Source organism: Tupaia chinensis, unplaced genomic scaffold (assembly GCF_000334495.1).
Source record: "Tupaia chinensis unplaced genomic scaffold, TupChi_1.0 Scaffold000037_20, whole genome shotgun sequence".
NCBI classification, from domain to species: domain Eukaryota; kingdom Metazoa; phylum Chordata; class Mammalia; order Scandentia; family Tupaiidae; genus Tupaia; species Tupaia belangeri.
The window spans coordinates 1024032-1038452 of NW_006159479.1; positions in this window are offsets into that span (position 1 = coordinate 1024032).

Sequence of the window (14421 nt, forward strand, 5' to 3'; positions counted from 1 at the left end):
TCCCTACCCCAATGTCTCCCAGAATCTCCACATTATTCTTTTTTAAATTATTATTTTTTAAAATAGAACTTAGCTTAATACTTAAAGTCAGGAAACAGGTTAGGATTCTGTTCCAATAGTAGGTACATGGACCCGTCCACAACTTTAGAGAAGACAAAACCCCTTAACACTGGAAAACAAAACATAGAAATTCAGAAATGTTTTAGTCAAAAGTCATAAAATTCTATTTTGCCAGTCCAAACTCATGTATTTTATTTTCTGTTGCAGTGTGATCTTTCCATTTAAATTCTGGAAGATAATGTCAAACTCTGGACTTGTCTCTACTATTAAGCTGGCCATTTTCTTAACTGTTTTAGAATGCTTATTTCTGTGTCTGACTTTAGTTTTCCTGGGATAACACTCCTTTCAGAACTTCTTCGAGAGCTGGTCTGGTGTTGGTAAATTCTTTCAGGTTTTGTTTATCTGAGAATGTTCTTGTCTTCTCTTCCCATATGAAGGATAATCTTGCTGGATATAGTATTCTTGGTTGAAATTGTTTTTTACTCAGCACTTTGAATATATTTTCCCATTCTTTCCTTGCTCACATTGTTTCTGATGAGAGATTCTTTGTTAACCTGATGGAATATCCTTTGTAGGTAACTTGATGTTTCTCTCTTTCCAGTTTGAGTATCTTGTCTTTGTCTCTGGTGTTTCTCATTCTGGCTATAATGTGTCTTGGAGAAGATCTTCTTGGGTTGATCCTATTTAGGATCCTTTGTATTTCTTGTGTCTGGGTCTGCAGGTTTGGGAAGTTTTCTTCCAGGATTTCATGGAATATATCGTCAATGTCCTTATGAGTCTCTTCACCTTCTGGGATACCGATTATCTGGAAGTTTGTATGTTTAATGGTTTCTGGTATTTCTCATATATTATTCTCATTTTTTTGGGTCTATTTTCTTAGTCTTTGTGGTGAATTTTACTAGTCCAGCGATCCTCCCCCCCCCCCCCCACCGAGGGAATGGCCATGCTGCAATCCCTTCTCCTCCATTCTCCTCTCAGGAACTTGGGTACGCACACATGCATCCAGCATGAGTTTAAGCCACCGGGTCCAAGACTTGAACTGAGGTCAACTACATGGGAGTCCAATGACATAGCCATTACGCCAACTGCTGGTTCCCCATTTGATTCTTTTTTTATAGTGTGTATTTCCTCTTTCTGCTCTTGCAAGAACTTCCTCACCTCCTGGAACTCATCGGCTTTTTTCTTCTGGTGTTCATTGTCTCTCCTCTTCCATCTTTGTTAGTTTTGTCACTATGAATACTCTAAATTCTTTATCAGACACTTCTATGAGTTCTATTGTACTGTCTGTGAATGAAGAGGAGTTATTTTTTTCCCTTGGGGGTGAGGTATTTTCTTGGTTTTGCATATTTCTTCTGCCCCTGTGGTGATTTCTAGTCATCTGATAGATTATTCATTTCTTCCTAATTTCTAGAAGATCAATATGAGTGATCAGAGGCACACAAGAGGATGTGATCTGAAAACTCTTTGCATTGTGTTTTTCTCCCTTTGTGTCGCATATATTCAGTGGGAGTTGAAGAATATGAGGACCCAAATAGTATTTGGATTTTGGCGACTTTTCACTTAGACTTGTCTAGACACTCAGTGGGTGGAGGCTGAGTAGCAAAGTGATGAGGTTTTTAAAAAAAGGATAAGAAAACAGAGAAAGAAAAAAAGAAAAAAAGAGAAAAACAGAAAGAAGCAAGCGAAAACCCCAAAAATTATTTGTTAATTAAAAAAAACAAAAAGTGAAAACCCAAATCACTAGATCTCAGATCTCATGGTGGACTCAGTCTTCTTCTGGCCTGCCCTTTCTGTTTGCCTGGATGGGAGGGGGAAAGAAGAGGGGATTGTTACCAAGATAAAGGAGGATTTCAGAGCAAAGAAAAAAACATTTTAAAAAAGAAAAATAAAAAAAAAATTAAAAGACAGAGGCAGAGAGACAGAAAGAAAGACAGAGAGAAGGATACATGGGCTCTACCAGGGTAAATTCACAGCAGAACATCTTCATTGCCTTGTCTCTGAAATCACTAGATCTCAGCTCTCATGGAGGACTCAGTCTTCTTCTCTATGCCTGGCACTTGGTGTCAATGAGTGGGGTTTTTTTTTGTTGTTGTTAGAAAAGAGAGAGAGAAAGAGAGAAAACATTCCCCTAGTGGGGCATGGTTATGCTGTAATCCCTTTCTTCCATTTCTCCATCCCGTCAGGATTTTGAGCATGGCATACACACATGCTCTGTATATTTTTTTAAACCACTGGGCCTGGGATTTGAACTGCAGTCAGCCATATGGAATGTGACTCCCTACTCACATAACTTAACCATTGTGCTATGGGCTGGTCTATGACTATTGTTATTGTGCAGAGTGTGACCTCAGGAATGGACTGTTAAAGATGACAGCCATTTGGAACAGAGCAAATAAGGCCGGCTAAGTCACAACAAGATTTTTTTGTGTTTAGGAAGGGTGGGTAGAGGATGGACAAGAGGGCTGGAGAATGGACATCATCAACATCTCTATTCTCTGACCCTCTTGCTCATCCTCTGCCCACCCCTCCTGAACGTAATAAATCATGTTGGTGACTTAGCCAATCTTATTTACTCTGGACATTGACATTACTTAATTAGCTGGCAAGAGTCCAGGAGGGAGAAAACCAGATGCCAATACCACCAGTTGATCTGGGGAAGAGGATGGGAAAAGGATGGTATTATAGAATAGCCCATGCTTCAAAGGAAGAGGCTTCTGAGGAAGGGTAGAATGGCAATGTGTTGGAGAAGACAATGAAGAGTGAAGGGGATGATAGCTTTGTGATGAAGTCAGCCTGGAAGAATGTGCTACCTCTACATTTCTATGTCAATCAAAAGTCTTCCTACTGCTAAATCCTAGGACCGGCCCTGATGTTCATCCTGCTTCTCAAATGTTTTTGTTTTTCTCTGTCGAAGGCTTCTGGGACAATGTCTACTTTTCTTTCTTTCTAACAGTTACTAACATTCCTTTCCCTTAACTTTCTGATCTCCTCAAAATTAGCTTAGAATGGGACATATTTACCTGGTTACTCTTCCCTTTCCTTATTGACCTTGAAGATTAGCAAATACCATTTTTTTTGGTAAATTGCAGTGAAATATATAGAACATAAAATTTACCATCTTAACCTTTTTAAGTGTACAGTTTTGTGGCATTAAGTGCTTTCACATTGTCATGCAAATATCACCACCACTCATCTCCAGAGCTCTTCATCTTACAAAACTGAAACTATGTCCCCATTATGCACCAACTTTTCCCTGCCCCCTCCTTCCTCCCCTCAGCCCTTGTCAACCACCATTCTACTTTCTGTCTCTGTGATTCAGCAAATACCATTTTTTTTTGTTTTTGTTTTAAGCAACTTAGAGCTATTCACTACAAAGGAGCAAACAGAGAAGGCAGCAAAAAGAACGTGCTGAAGTCAACAGTGTATGCCTTATGTCTCGGATCCCTCCTTTCTGATTTCTCCAGGATGTTTCTTGTCAATCCATTGATGGTGAACTTCAGGAAATGCAGTCTTGCTGTCTTCTATTTTAGGAGAGATGGGGAATGTCGTGGCTATGGCAGGACTATAGGTTCTCCCCCAACTCTGGCAGCTTGTGATACCTAGGTCTCCAGTTCTAATCTCATTCACTGGGCTAGTCTTTGCCAGAGATATAGGGCTCTGAGTGATGAGGTGGTCATCAGCCTTCCTTCCTAAAGGACCTCTGCCTTGCTAGTCTTCCCTAGGTAAAACCTACACAGGATCATGATGGATTTGGGCAGTTGATTTAATGCTTGGATAGAAAGATCAGAAATTGTGACTTTATCCAACTTATTTTTTCATTCACCAGAGATATTTCTTTAGGAGAAGACATATGACTCCTCTTGGCTAGAGTTGGCGCTTCCTCATCCGCCTCCCTTTCTCACTCCCACTCAATCCTTTTCTCCTTTTGGCCCAGTCCCTCTTTCTAGCTCCCTGTCCTGGTGGCTTACACCTTCTGTTGGAAAATGCTGCCCCTTTCTCTGTAGGGGAAGATCCTACTCTTTCTCTTTTTATATCTTGCACTCTGGAGCTCATCAGATTTATTGGCAGCGAAGAGGAAGAGAGGGTGGATTATGGATTTAGAGGTGGGAATGTAGCAAGTCCCTTCTCCCCATGACCTGGGTGGACCTGATAAGCATGCCTTTGAGGAGCATCCAAGGTAGTTTGTGGGTGTTTCTGAAAGGCTGAGCTGGCTGTGTCCTGGCAGAAGCATTTACTTCCCACAGCTCACTTTTGTCTTTAATCCATAGGATCACTCTATAAGAGAAGTGTGTGTGTGTGTGTGTGTGTGTGTGTGTGTGTGTGTGAGAGAGAGAGAGAGAGAGAGAGAGAGAGAGAGAGAGAGAGAGAGAGAAAATCTTACTGCAGTTCTTAGGGAGAAAACTGAAAACTAACACAAGTCAGTTATAGTTTGAAATCATATCCAGTCTGGTAGAGACATCTTTAGGTTCAACCAGTGTTTTCCTGTGGTTAAGCACTATTGTATTTTGCTTTTCATTTACTGAAGTAAAAAGGCACAAGCAGATTCAAAATTTATGGTTAAAAAATGATTGGAATGTTGTACTCCCTAGAATTTTACTTATTTAATTTCATTAATTTTTAATTATGATAACAAGTGCGAGAGAGAGAGGGAGAGAGAGAGAGAGAGATTTAAGAGCGAGAGAGAGTGTGTGAGAGAAGGAACCACCCTTAATAAGGATTCATCATGCTGAGGGTCCTATAGCTCCTCAGTATCTTGGATGCCTAGGCACCTGGTGTGTTTTTGAGGCTGACGTGGGATTCCAATCATGATTGCCATATGACTTCCAACACTGCATGGCAATAGTGTTACCATGTGTCAGCTGGACCATAATTTTTATTATTTTTACTTCTTATATTAGCCCTTTTAAACTCTGGAAGAAAAGCAAACTTTCCAAAAGAAATTTGAGATTTTTCTTTTTTGTTCTGTTTGCAATTCAGGTCCCTTAGTGTGACAATTATAGTTCAGACAAGGTGTTTTGGACTTCTCAATGGACTGGTCCAGTGGTAGGCAGGGAGGAAGCCTCTTGATTCCACGACTGAGGCTTGGCAGGCTTATGAGCTCAGCTTAGCCTTCCAGAATAAAATACAGTGACAAGGCCCCACTGGAAATGAATCCACAAGGAATAGCCGAAATTCTACAGACCAAAGTCATATTTTTAGGTTTGTTCAGTTAGTTAAAGCAACTTCTATAGGCAGGGGCTCTGGTACTATTGGAGTGGGCTCGATCTGAAGGTGGGGCTGGCTAGTTAGAGCTACTGATGTCTTCTTTGGCATCTAAGTGGAAACATTTCCTGTATCTCAAATAGGTCAGTACAAGCTTTTATTTATAGCTGTCTTAGTTGTCTGTGTTGCTGACAGAAATATCTGAGACTAGGATTTATAAAGAAATTGAGATTTGTTGACTTATAATTGTGGTGGTCTACAGAAACAGAAAGGATGGTAGGTGTGTGCAGAGAGCTGTAGGCAGCTCTCTCTTACTGTAACTAGCTTTTGTGAGAACTAACCTCTTATTGCAAGATCTAGAACTCACTGAGTCTGGTGAGACATAACTAATCTATTCGTGAGAGTGTTGTCTCCATGATCTACTCACTGCCCCAAGGTCTCACCTAGACCCCATGATTCAATGGCCACCCACAAAACCAAGTTCCCAAACATGAACTTTTGGGGGTCAAACCATTATCGAAACCATAATAATGACCATGTATTTTTGCTGAAATAGTAATGTTCACTGTCTCGGGGCTAGCAGATGGCAAAATGGTTATATCACTGGACTCCCACATGGTTGGCTGTTTGAGTCCCAGACCTGGCAGCTTAAAATTCATGCCAGGCACGTATATGCGCATGCCCAAAATTCTGAGAGGAGAATGGAGGAGAAGGGATTGCATTGTGACCATCCATCTGCGGGGGTATTTTCTTACTTTCTGTCTCTCTCTCTCTCTCTGGCAAGTGCATGTCCCATGTAGAAAAAGTCTCTCTTTTAAAAAAAATTAATTCTCAGTGTCACATATGAGGCTTTCCTGAAGAGCACATTGTTACAACAGGATACAGTGGAGTTGCTTACCTGAGTTTGGACACAAGCTTCACTTTCTATAAGGCAACTTACTTAGCCCTTTGGTGCCTGGTTTGACATTTTAAAATTATTATTATTATTATTTTATCGCCAGGGGGCACATGTGTTTGCTTGGGTGAGAAAAGAGGGAAAAGGGAAAGAGACATAGTACTTTCCCCAATAGAGCATGGTCATACTGCAATCCTTTTCCTCCATTTCTCCATCGCATCAGGATTTTGGGCGTGCACATAGGCCCAGAGTGTTTCTCATACTGCTGGGGTGGAGATTTGAATTGCGGTTTGCCATGTGGGGTCTGTCTCCCATTGCACAGTGCTTAACTGCTGCACTATGAGACTGGCTCTATTTTTCCATTTATAAAGGGAGGATAACAACACTCCCATTTTAGAGTTGTCATAAAGATAAAATGGGCTAATATTTAAAAGTGCTGAGATATTAGAAATGCTCAATAAAACTGTTATTTTCACGTTATCTTAAAGCACTTTAGAAATGAAACTCTTGGTAAAGTTTTATTTCTGTGCTAGAAAAAATGCCAGAATAGGCCAAGTACGCTCTTTTAAAAAAACTTTCATTTTGAAAGACTTTTGGTTTACTGAAGAATTAATAAAGAAAATAGTTGTAGTATACTTATTTTTTTTGAGAGGTTTTCGCTATAGAGCGTGTGCACTCGCCAGACAGAGAGAGACATAGAGACAGAAAGCGAGAAATCACCCCCCAGAGGGAATGGTCACGCCGCAATCCCTTCTCCTCCATTCTCCTCTAGGGATCTTGGGCACGCACGCACATGCGCCCAGCGTGAGTTTTAAGCCACCGGGTCCGGGATGCAAACCGCGGTCGACTACGTGGGAGTCCAGCGACATAGCCATTGCGCTAACTGCTGGTTCTCATGTAGTATACTTTTTAGTTCTTCTCCTGTTGTTAATATCTTAAATAACTGTGGTACATTGATCCAAACTAAGAAATTAACATTGATTAAATTATATTATGATAGATAGATAGATAGATAGATAGATAGATAGGCTAAGTGGCTTTTCCTCCCTACCCACCAGCCTGGGATAGTGACACTTCCTCTTTTCAGTGGCCCTCAGAAATGGACAACCACCTTAAGTTGCAAATTTTTTAGGGACATGTGTATTTTAGCAAAGGATAAAAGGGTGAATGGAATTGGGGAAGCATTTGTATACTGACTAATGGCTTCCTACATCTCAGATTAGATCCTTAACCGTGGGAGAGGAGAAGGGAAAGTTGTCCAAGCTGTCAAGTAACATGGAAGACAAAACTTACTAAAGCCATTTGCCCTATACATTCTGCCAAATAGAAACTCCTTGGTTTAATAACTCTACCAGCATTTTTATGTCTTATATATACTTACATGTGACTTACTTTAGTTATCCAATTACTTTAACTAGCAGAGACCTAATTCTTAAAACTGGCAAGTTTTGCTTATAAAGCCAGAGGTTGGGCAGAAGGGTGCCTTTGGAAACATGGTTCTCTTGGGGAGGATGGCTTGGATAGGGTTCTGAAATGGGATCATTGGCTTAAGGGTAGCAGGCTGGCCTTGTGTACCTGATAGCTGAGGACAGGAAAAAGGGTGATGGGGATAGGGTGCAGGAGGAAGGTGATGGCTTGCCCAAGGTAACACATGATGGTTGACTATCTTTGAACAAGCCTGGGCCAAAGCTTGACTCTTTCACTCAATAGTTATATGAGAAAGGAATTTCACTCTCCATTGATAGAAAATTTTCTCTTCTCTTCAGGGCCCTAAGCAATTATCTAATTATATTACTGGATTTCTTTGGTTTAACATGTTGTATCTCCAAAGACATCAGAAGTTTGGAATTAAAAAAATTATTTTAACTTTTTTTTTTTTTTTTTTTTTGTTTAGTGTTTCACATCTTTATTCTTTCTGGTATTAAGAAAGGCTAGGACTGGGACCAGCAGATGGTGTAATGGTTATGTTGCTGGACTCCTACGTAGTCGACCATGGTTCAAATCCTGGACCTGGTGGCTTAAAACTCATGCCAGGCACTTGGGCATGTGTGCCCAAAATCCCAAGGGGAGAATAGAGGAGAAGGGATTGCGGCATAGCTGTCCCTCCTGGGGAGTGATTTCTTACTTTCTGTCTCCGTGTCTCTCTGGTGATCGCATGTGCCCTATAGCAAAAATCTCTCTTAAAAAAAAAAAAAAAAGATAAGCTAGGACCTTTGTTAGGATTGCCACAAAACATCAAGCTGGATGGTTTAGAATGACAGAAAACTATATAATCTCACAGTTCTGGAGGTTAGAAGTCTGAAATCAGGGTGTTGGCATGGTTGGTTCCTTCTGAGTGTGAGGGAGATATTTGTTCATTGTCTTTTTTAGCTTCCGGTGCTCATCTTCTCCTTGGGTATGTTCACATTGTTTTCCATCTATGCATGTCTGTTTATGTGTCCAAATCCCCCCTCCTTTTTTAAAAGAATTATTTTATTTAACTTTATTTATCCATTTATTTATTTAAATTTGACTAGAAAGGTGGGGAGAGAGAGAGAGAGAAAGAGAGAGAGAGAGAGAGAGAGAGAGAGAGAGAGAAAGAGAAAGCTGCCAGATCCAGGAACCAAATCATGGTTGGTCATGTGGGAGTCCAGCACCCTTAACCACAATGCCACCTGCCAGCCCCTCCCCCCTTTTTATGAGGACCAAGTCATCAAGTCATATGGGATTAGAGGGCTGTCCTACTCCAGTATGTCATCATGCTAATTTAGGATCTGTTTCCAAATAAGGTCAAATTTTGATTGGGTGGCTAGAATCTCAATGGATTTTTGGGAGACACAGTTCAAATTACAACAGGAGGTTGGAAAATAGGGTAATTTGCCAATTTTTCTTTTTCTCAGTCAGAAATGGGAGGATCATCTTTGTGGTCTTGGCTCATACAATAAGAACCAGTTTTCTCCAGATTCTCTTCTTTGTTTGGAGGTGAAATAAACACATCATATGCTTTCACATTTCCCTCTAATGTGTCTGTTTGCATAACTGGCTACCATCTACTTCCCTACCCTGCCTTTTTTATGAGAGAGAGTGAATGAGGAAGGGAGAGGGAGAGGGAAAGGGAGAGGAAGAGGAGGGTATTTCTGGTAGGGTCTCATGTTGCAGTTGTCTGCTCCAATCTCTCAATTAGCCAGGACCACAGACATGTACCACCGTACCCAGTGTATTCAGGTTGGTCCAGATAGCCACCTATGTAGCCCTGGACTTGCCCCACTAACTGCACTATTGTGGCTGGGCCTCTGGTTGCCATTTGATAATCTTTTTATCTTCATGTATTTTGAGTATGTAATGGCTATGATAATTCTCTGGATGCTAAAGTCTTATCTGATGGATGTTGAGAAAATTATTTCCCATTGGGTGATTCCTTGTGATGTAGTTGTATAACAACTTGCATAATTAATTAAAAAATATAATTTGATATTGCTAATTGTCAAATGATAGGACAAATTTTGTGATATCTTTACTGGTGTCTGCTTTGTATGGGCTGGTGTTATAGGCTGTAGTGAGTCTATTCCTGGGTCCAAAAGCATCTATTTTTTTTTTTTTCTCACTTTTACCTGTGACTTAGTGTTTCCTTCACCGCTTCATATACCTAATTGTACATTTAAAATCAGGGAACTAAGACTCTGGTGGAAGAAGACCTGTGAGGTTTTCCAGTGGTTTCCAATTGTCCAAGAGTCTAGACTGCAATCAGGAAGAGGGCATTTTATTTGAATAAGTAAGGGCCTGATCATCAGACTTCTGATTTAGAGAGGATATGTGGTGCCCAAAAGAAACCCAGAGTCCCTGGAAAACATTGCTAAAGCTAAGGAGATATGCTGCAGAAAAGAACATGGGAGAACCATCTGGAAAATTTATCTTGTTTAATCTTACTATACACTTCTTACCTCTGGGAAACTCCTTTTACTGAGTGGAATAGCAATTACAATTTTTTTTTTCAATAATTTGCTATGGGTGTGTGTGCTTGCTGAAGAGAGACAGGAGAGAAAGAGAGGGAAAATGAGAAATCACCGCCCAAGAGATGACTATGCTACAATCCTTTTTCCTCCACTCTCCTTTTGGGATTTTTGGCGTGCACACATATGTGTCTGTCATGTTTCTCAAGCCACCGGGTCTGGGACTCAAAACAGACAGTTGGCTATGTGGTATCTAACCACCTTAACCTTTATACCATGTGGCGGGACTGAACACAGCAAATTTTTAAAAGCTTTTAAAATTTCTTTGAGTAAATAATTGTACTGAGAATTTATCCTAAGGAAATGACTGAACAAATAAATATGGATTTATACATAGGAATGTTTATTTCAGTATTTGTTATAATAGCCCAAACTGAGACATCATTTATTTTAATTGCTAGAGGGCTCGTGTGCTCACCAGAGAGAGACAGAGTCACACACACAGAGGGAGAAAGCATTCCCTAATAAGGTGCGGCCATGCCACAATCTCTTCTTTCATTTCTTTATTCTGTTGCGACTTTGGGCATGCATACACGTGCATTCAGTGTGTGTCTCAAGCTGCTGAAACCTGAATACAAACTGTGGTTGGTTATGTGGGTTCTGGCTCCCTTAACCACTAGGCCATGGGTAAACCCCAGAAATAATTTAATTAGGGAACTAATTAAATAAATTATGATGGGGTGGCTATGTATTATAATGTTTTATAATTAATTATTAAAGTGATGATGTAGAATCTATTGGCATTACTAATAGTAATATTTATAATATTTTATTAATATTATAAAATAGCACTTATAAATGAAATAGTTTTTTTAAGGAAAAGTTGTTTTCCTAAGTCTAGAAAAAAAGACCAGAAGGGTTTTATATAGCAAAATATTGACGGTGATTATCTTAGAAGGTTGGGTTATTAATTACCTTCTATTAAAAAGACTGCCAAATTTTCTGAAATTTTTTGTAATAGTTATTTATATAATGAAAATAACAGTGATGATATATGAACATTGGAGTCTCTGCATTGCTACTTGACATCTGGAAGATCTGCTTTTCCCAACTCTAGTTCTTGAGCAGCTGGCCTAATTTAGAACTCTGATATAATGAACTTCCACACATTTGGTCAAGAGGCTTATAGTTAATAAAGGTAGAGGATGACCTTTGGCTACCAAAACAGTTTCAAGCTCATTCTACTTGATCAGCTCTAATCTTCCCTAGATTGCTGATCTTGATTAACCTCATGGGTATGAGACCATCTGGATGAGTCCAGAGCAGACTACCCAGTTTTCAAAGAAGATCAATACCTCACCACCTGCTTGTTAGGTTTTTGAAGTATATGGATCAGCTCAGAGCACTAGCATTCCAGATTGTGCAAGAGCATGCCATCTCAAATTGTTAGCTCTTCATCACCGTCATCGACACCTGACTGAGAAAGGTTAAGACAGTTTAGAATTTATACTTTCCTCTAGATGATGTGAGTTGTAGTCTTGAATAAAGTGAAACCATAGAAATTTCCATTCTTGGAATATATATCTAAGCTGCTCCAGAAATTACATTCATTGTTGCATTTTGGAATTATCCAAGAAAAACAGGAAGTTCACTAAAAGGCCACAGTATGCTGTCTCATGGAACTCTTTGAAGAATATTCCCAGACCCCAGGGAGAACCAGGAAGAAGACCAAAGATCAGAAGGATACTCTCCCCCCACTCTAGTCTCTACTTCTCTCCATATCAGCTTTTTTTTTTTTTTTTTTTTTAAATTTTATTTTAGAGAGAGATTTTTGCTATAGGGTGCATGTACTTGCTGAAGATAGAGAGAGAGACAGAGTGAGAGAGAGAAAATGAGGGAGGTTGGCCATGCCACAATCCTTTCTTGTCCATTCTCTTCTTTAGATTTTGGGCACGCATGAATATATACCTGGCATGAGTTTCAAGCCACTGGGTCCAGGACTCAAACAGTGGTGAGGCATGTGGGAGTCTAGCACCACAACTACTATGCCACCGGCTGGCTCCCTATGTCAGTTTTGATCTCTCTCTTTGTAGACCTGGCCTTCTCAGCATCTCTGATCCATGTAACTACATGTCCATAAGTGGAATAAACTGGTGGCTAGAACACCTCCTTCCTCGAGGTCGGCCAAGGTAGGCGGGAAGAAGCAGGTGTGAGAATTGGGTACAGAGTTGAAAGGATGTCTATTCTAATATTTTTACAGAAAAAGAGGAAGATCATTTTTAGGGAGTATAGATTATGAGATAAAACCTCTTATTTACTGTCATCTACTCCAATCACTCTTAGATCTAGTCTATATTTTTATCACTTTCAGTTTCCTTAGCTGGAGTTCTTGCCTTTGGGATAACTATTTCTATACCCTAGATGTTTTTATTGAGGAATTCAATAAGGCATAGGCAGAGAATATCTTTTATTGCCTTTTATTTTTGTAGGAATTGTGTTTAGGGAATTGTCAGTCACATTGTATAATGTCCAAAAGTTTCACATGACAAAATTGCTTTTGGACGTTGTATTAAATAATAAATTAGAAAATTCAATATAAATGACTGTTACTTTTCTCTATGTCTCCGAGACAGACATAAAGCTCAACTGTAGCCATTATCCTAGGATATGTTGTATGTATTTATGTTTTTCTTTTCTTGGTCTAAAAACCACCTCTTTTATTTACATTTTCTCTAGTTCTGATGCTATTTTCTTTTAAAAAACATTTTATTTATTTTATTTATAATAGATGTGTGTGAACATGTGTGTACATGTGCATGAGAGAGACAGAAGCACTGTTTTTAAAATTTTTATTATTTATTTAATTTTATTTATTATTATTATTATTTTAATTTGACCAGAGAGAGATGGAGAAAAAGAGAGAGAGCAAGAAGGAAAGTGAGAGAGCAAGTCTCCAGATCCAGGACTTGAACTGTGGTGGGCCATGTGGCAGTCCAGTGCCTTAACCACCATGCCACCTGCTGGTTCCAAGAGAGAAGCATTGTTGACAGAATCTGGTAACACTGCAATCTCCTTCTCCCAGTCTTCCAGGTCTTCAGGATCTTAGGCATGCATGTGCACACAGTCCTCGGGGAGGATCTGAACAGCAGTGGGCTATGTAGCTTCCAGTACTGCAATTAGGAGTGCTTTCAGTGGCACCACAAGGCTAGATTTTCCTTTATTTTTATATTTGTTGATTATTGCACATATTTTTATTGGGAAAACTTCAAATTCTTTAGGAGGGAGATCATTCATAATGACCAAGTTATTAATAGCCCTTAAAAGCTTAATACTTTTCTCTCATCTATTTATCCATTTCTCTGCTTTAACTTAGTTTATAACTGCTGCTTTTTGTAACCTAATCTATAGGAGTTAGTAGTGTAGAAATGTCATACAGAGATAGACACAGGGGAGATATAGGGAAACTTTCTTTATTATTTCTGCAACTCACTACAATATCTGTCAATAAGCCTGGTGCCTAGTACACTTCAGTGCACGCTTTTTGCATGTAAAACTAAAGCAACAGATAAGAGTTTTTGTCTCGTTTTGATGAAAGTTAGTTGTGCCTGTGAGAAAATGAAATCTATTTGATGTTTGATTGTTAGTTTACATGATGCTTTTTGATCACTTTATTATTTTAATATAAAATATAATGATATTGGTTTGTCAGAAAATCATGAAGCAGGGCTAGCAGGTAGTGTGGTGGCTAAGGGTGCTGGACTCCCATATGGCTGACCACGGTTTGAGTCCTGGACCTGGCGGCTTGCTTTCTCACTTGCTTTCTCTCTCTCTCTCTCCACCCCTCTCTGGTCAAATTAAAAAAAAAGAAATGAATAAATAAGCAAATAAAGTTAAATAAAATAATTCTTTAAAAAGAAAGAAAAGTCATAATGCATTTTTGCATATAAAAGAATACGTCATGACTTTTCTGACAACTGGTTTGATCTATATATATATATCAATTTGTGTATCTATGTGATCTGTGGCATATATAGAAATAGGTAGTGGTATATGTATATAGTGTATAAATATGTTAGATGCAATGCCTGTTTTCATCAGGACATATTTAAATAAGAAATCTCACATCCAGTAAAATTCTTAAATGCTATTACCAACATTTATTATAAAATTTTAAAAACATATAGAAAAGTTGAAAGAATTTTACATTTGGTCTAGCATTTATATTCCATTATTAACAGTTTACTACACTTGCTTTATCATATGTTCACATGTTCATCTATCGATCCCTCTATCCATTCACTAACACATCTTATTTTGGGGATATGTTTCCCCAAA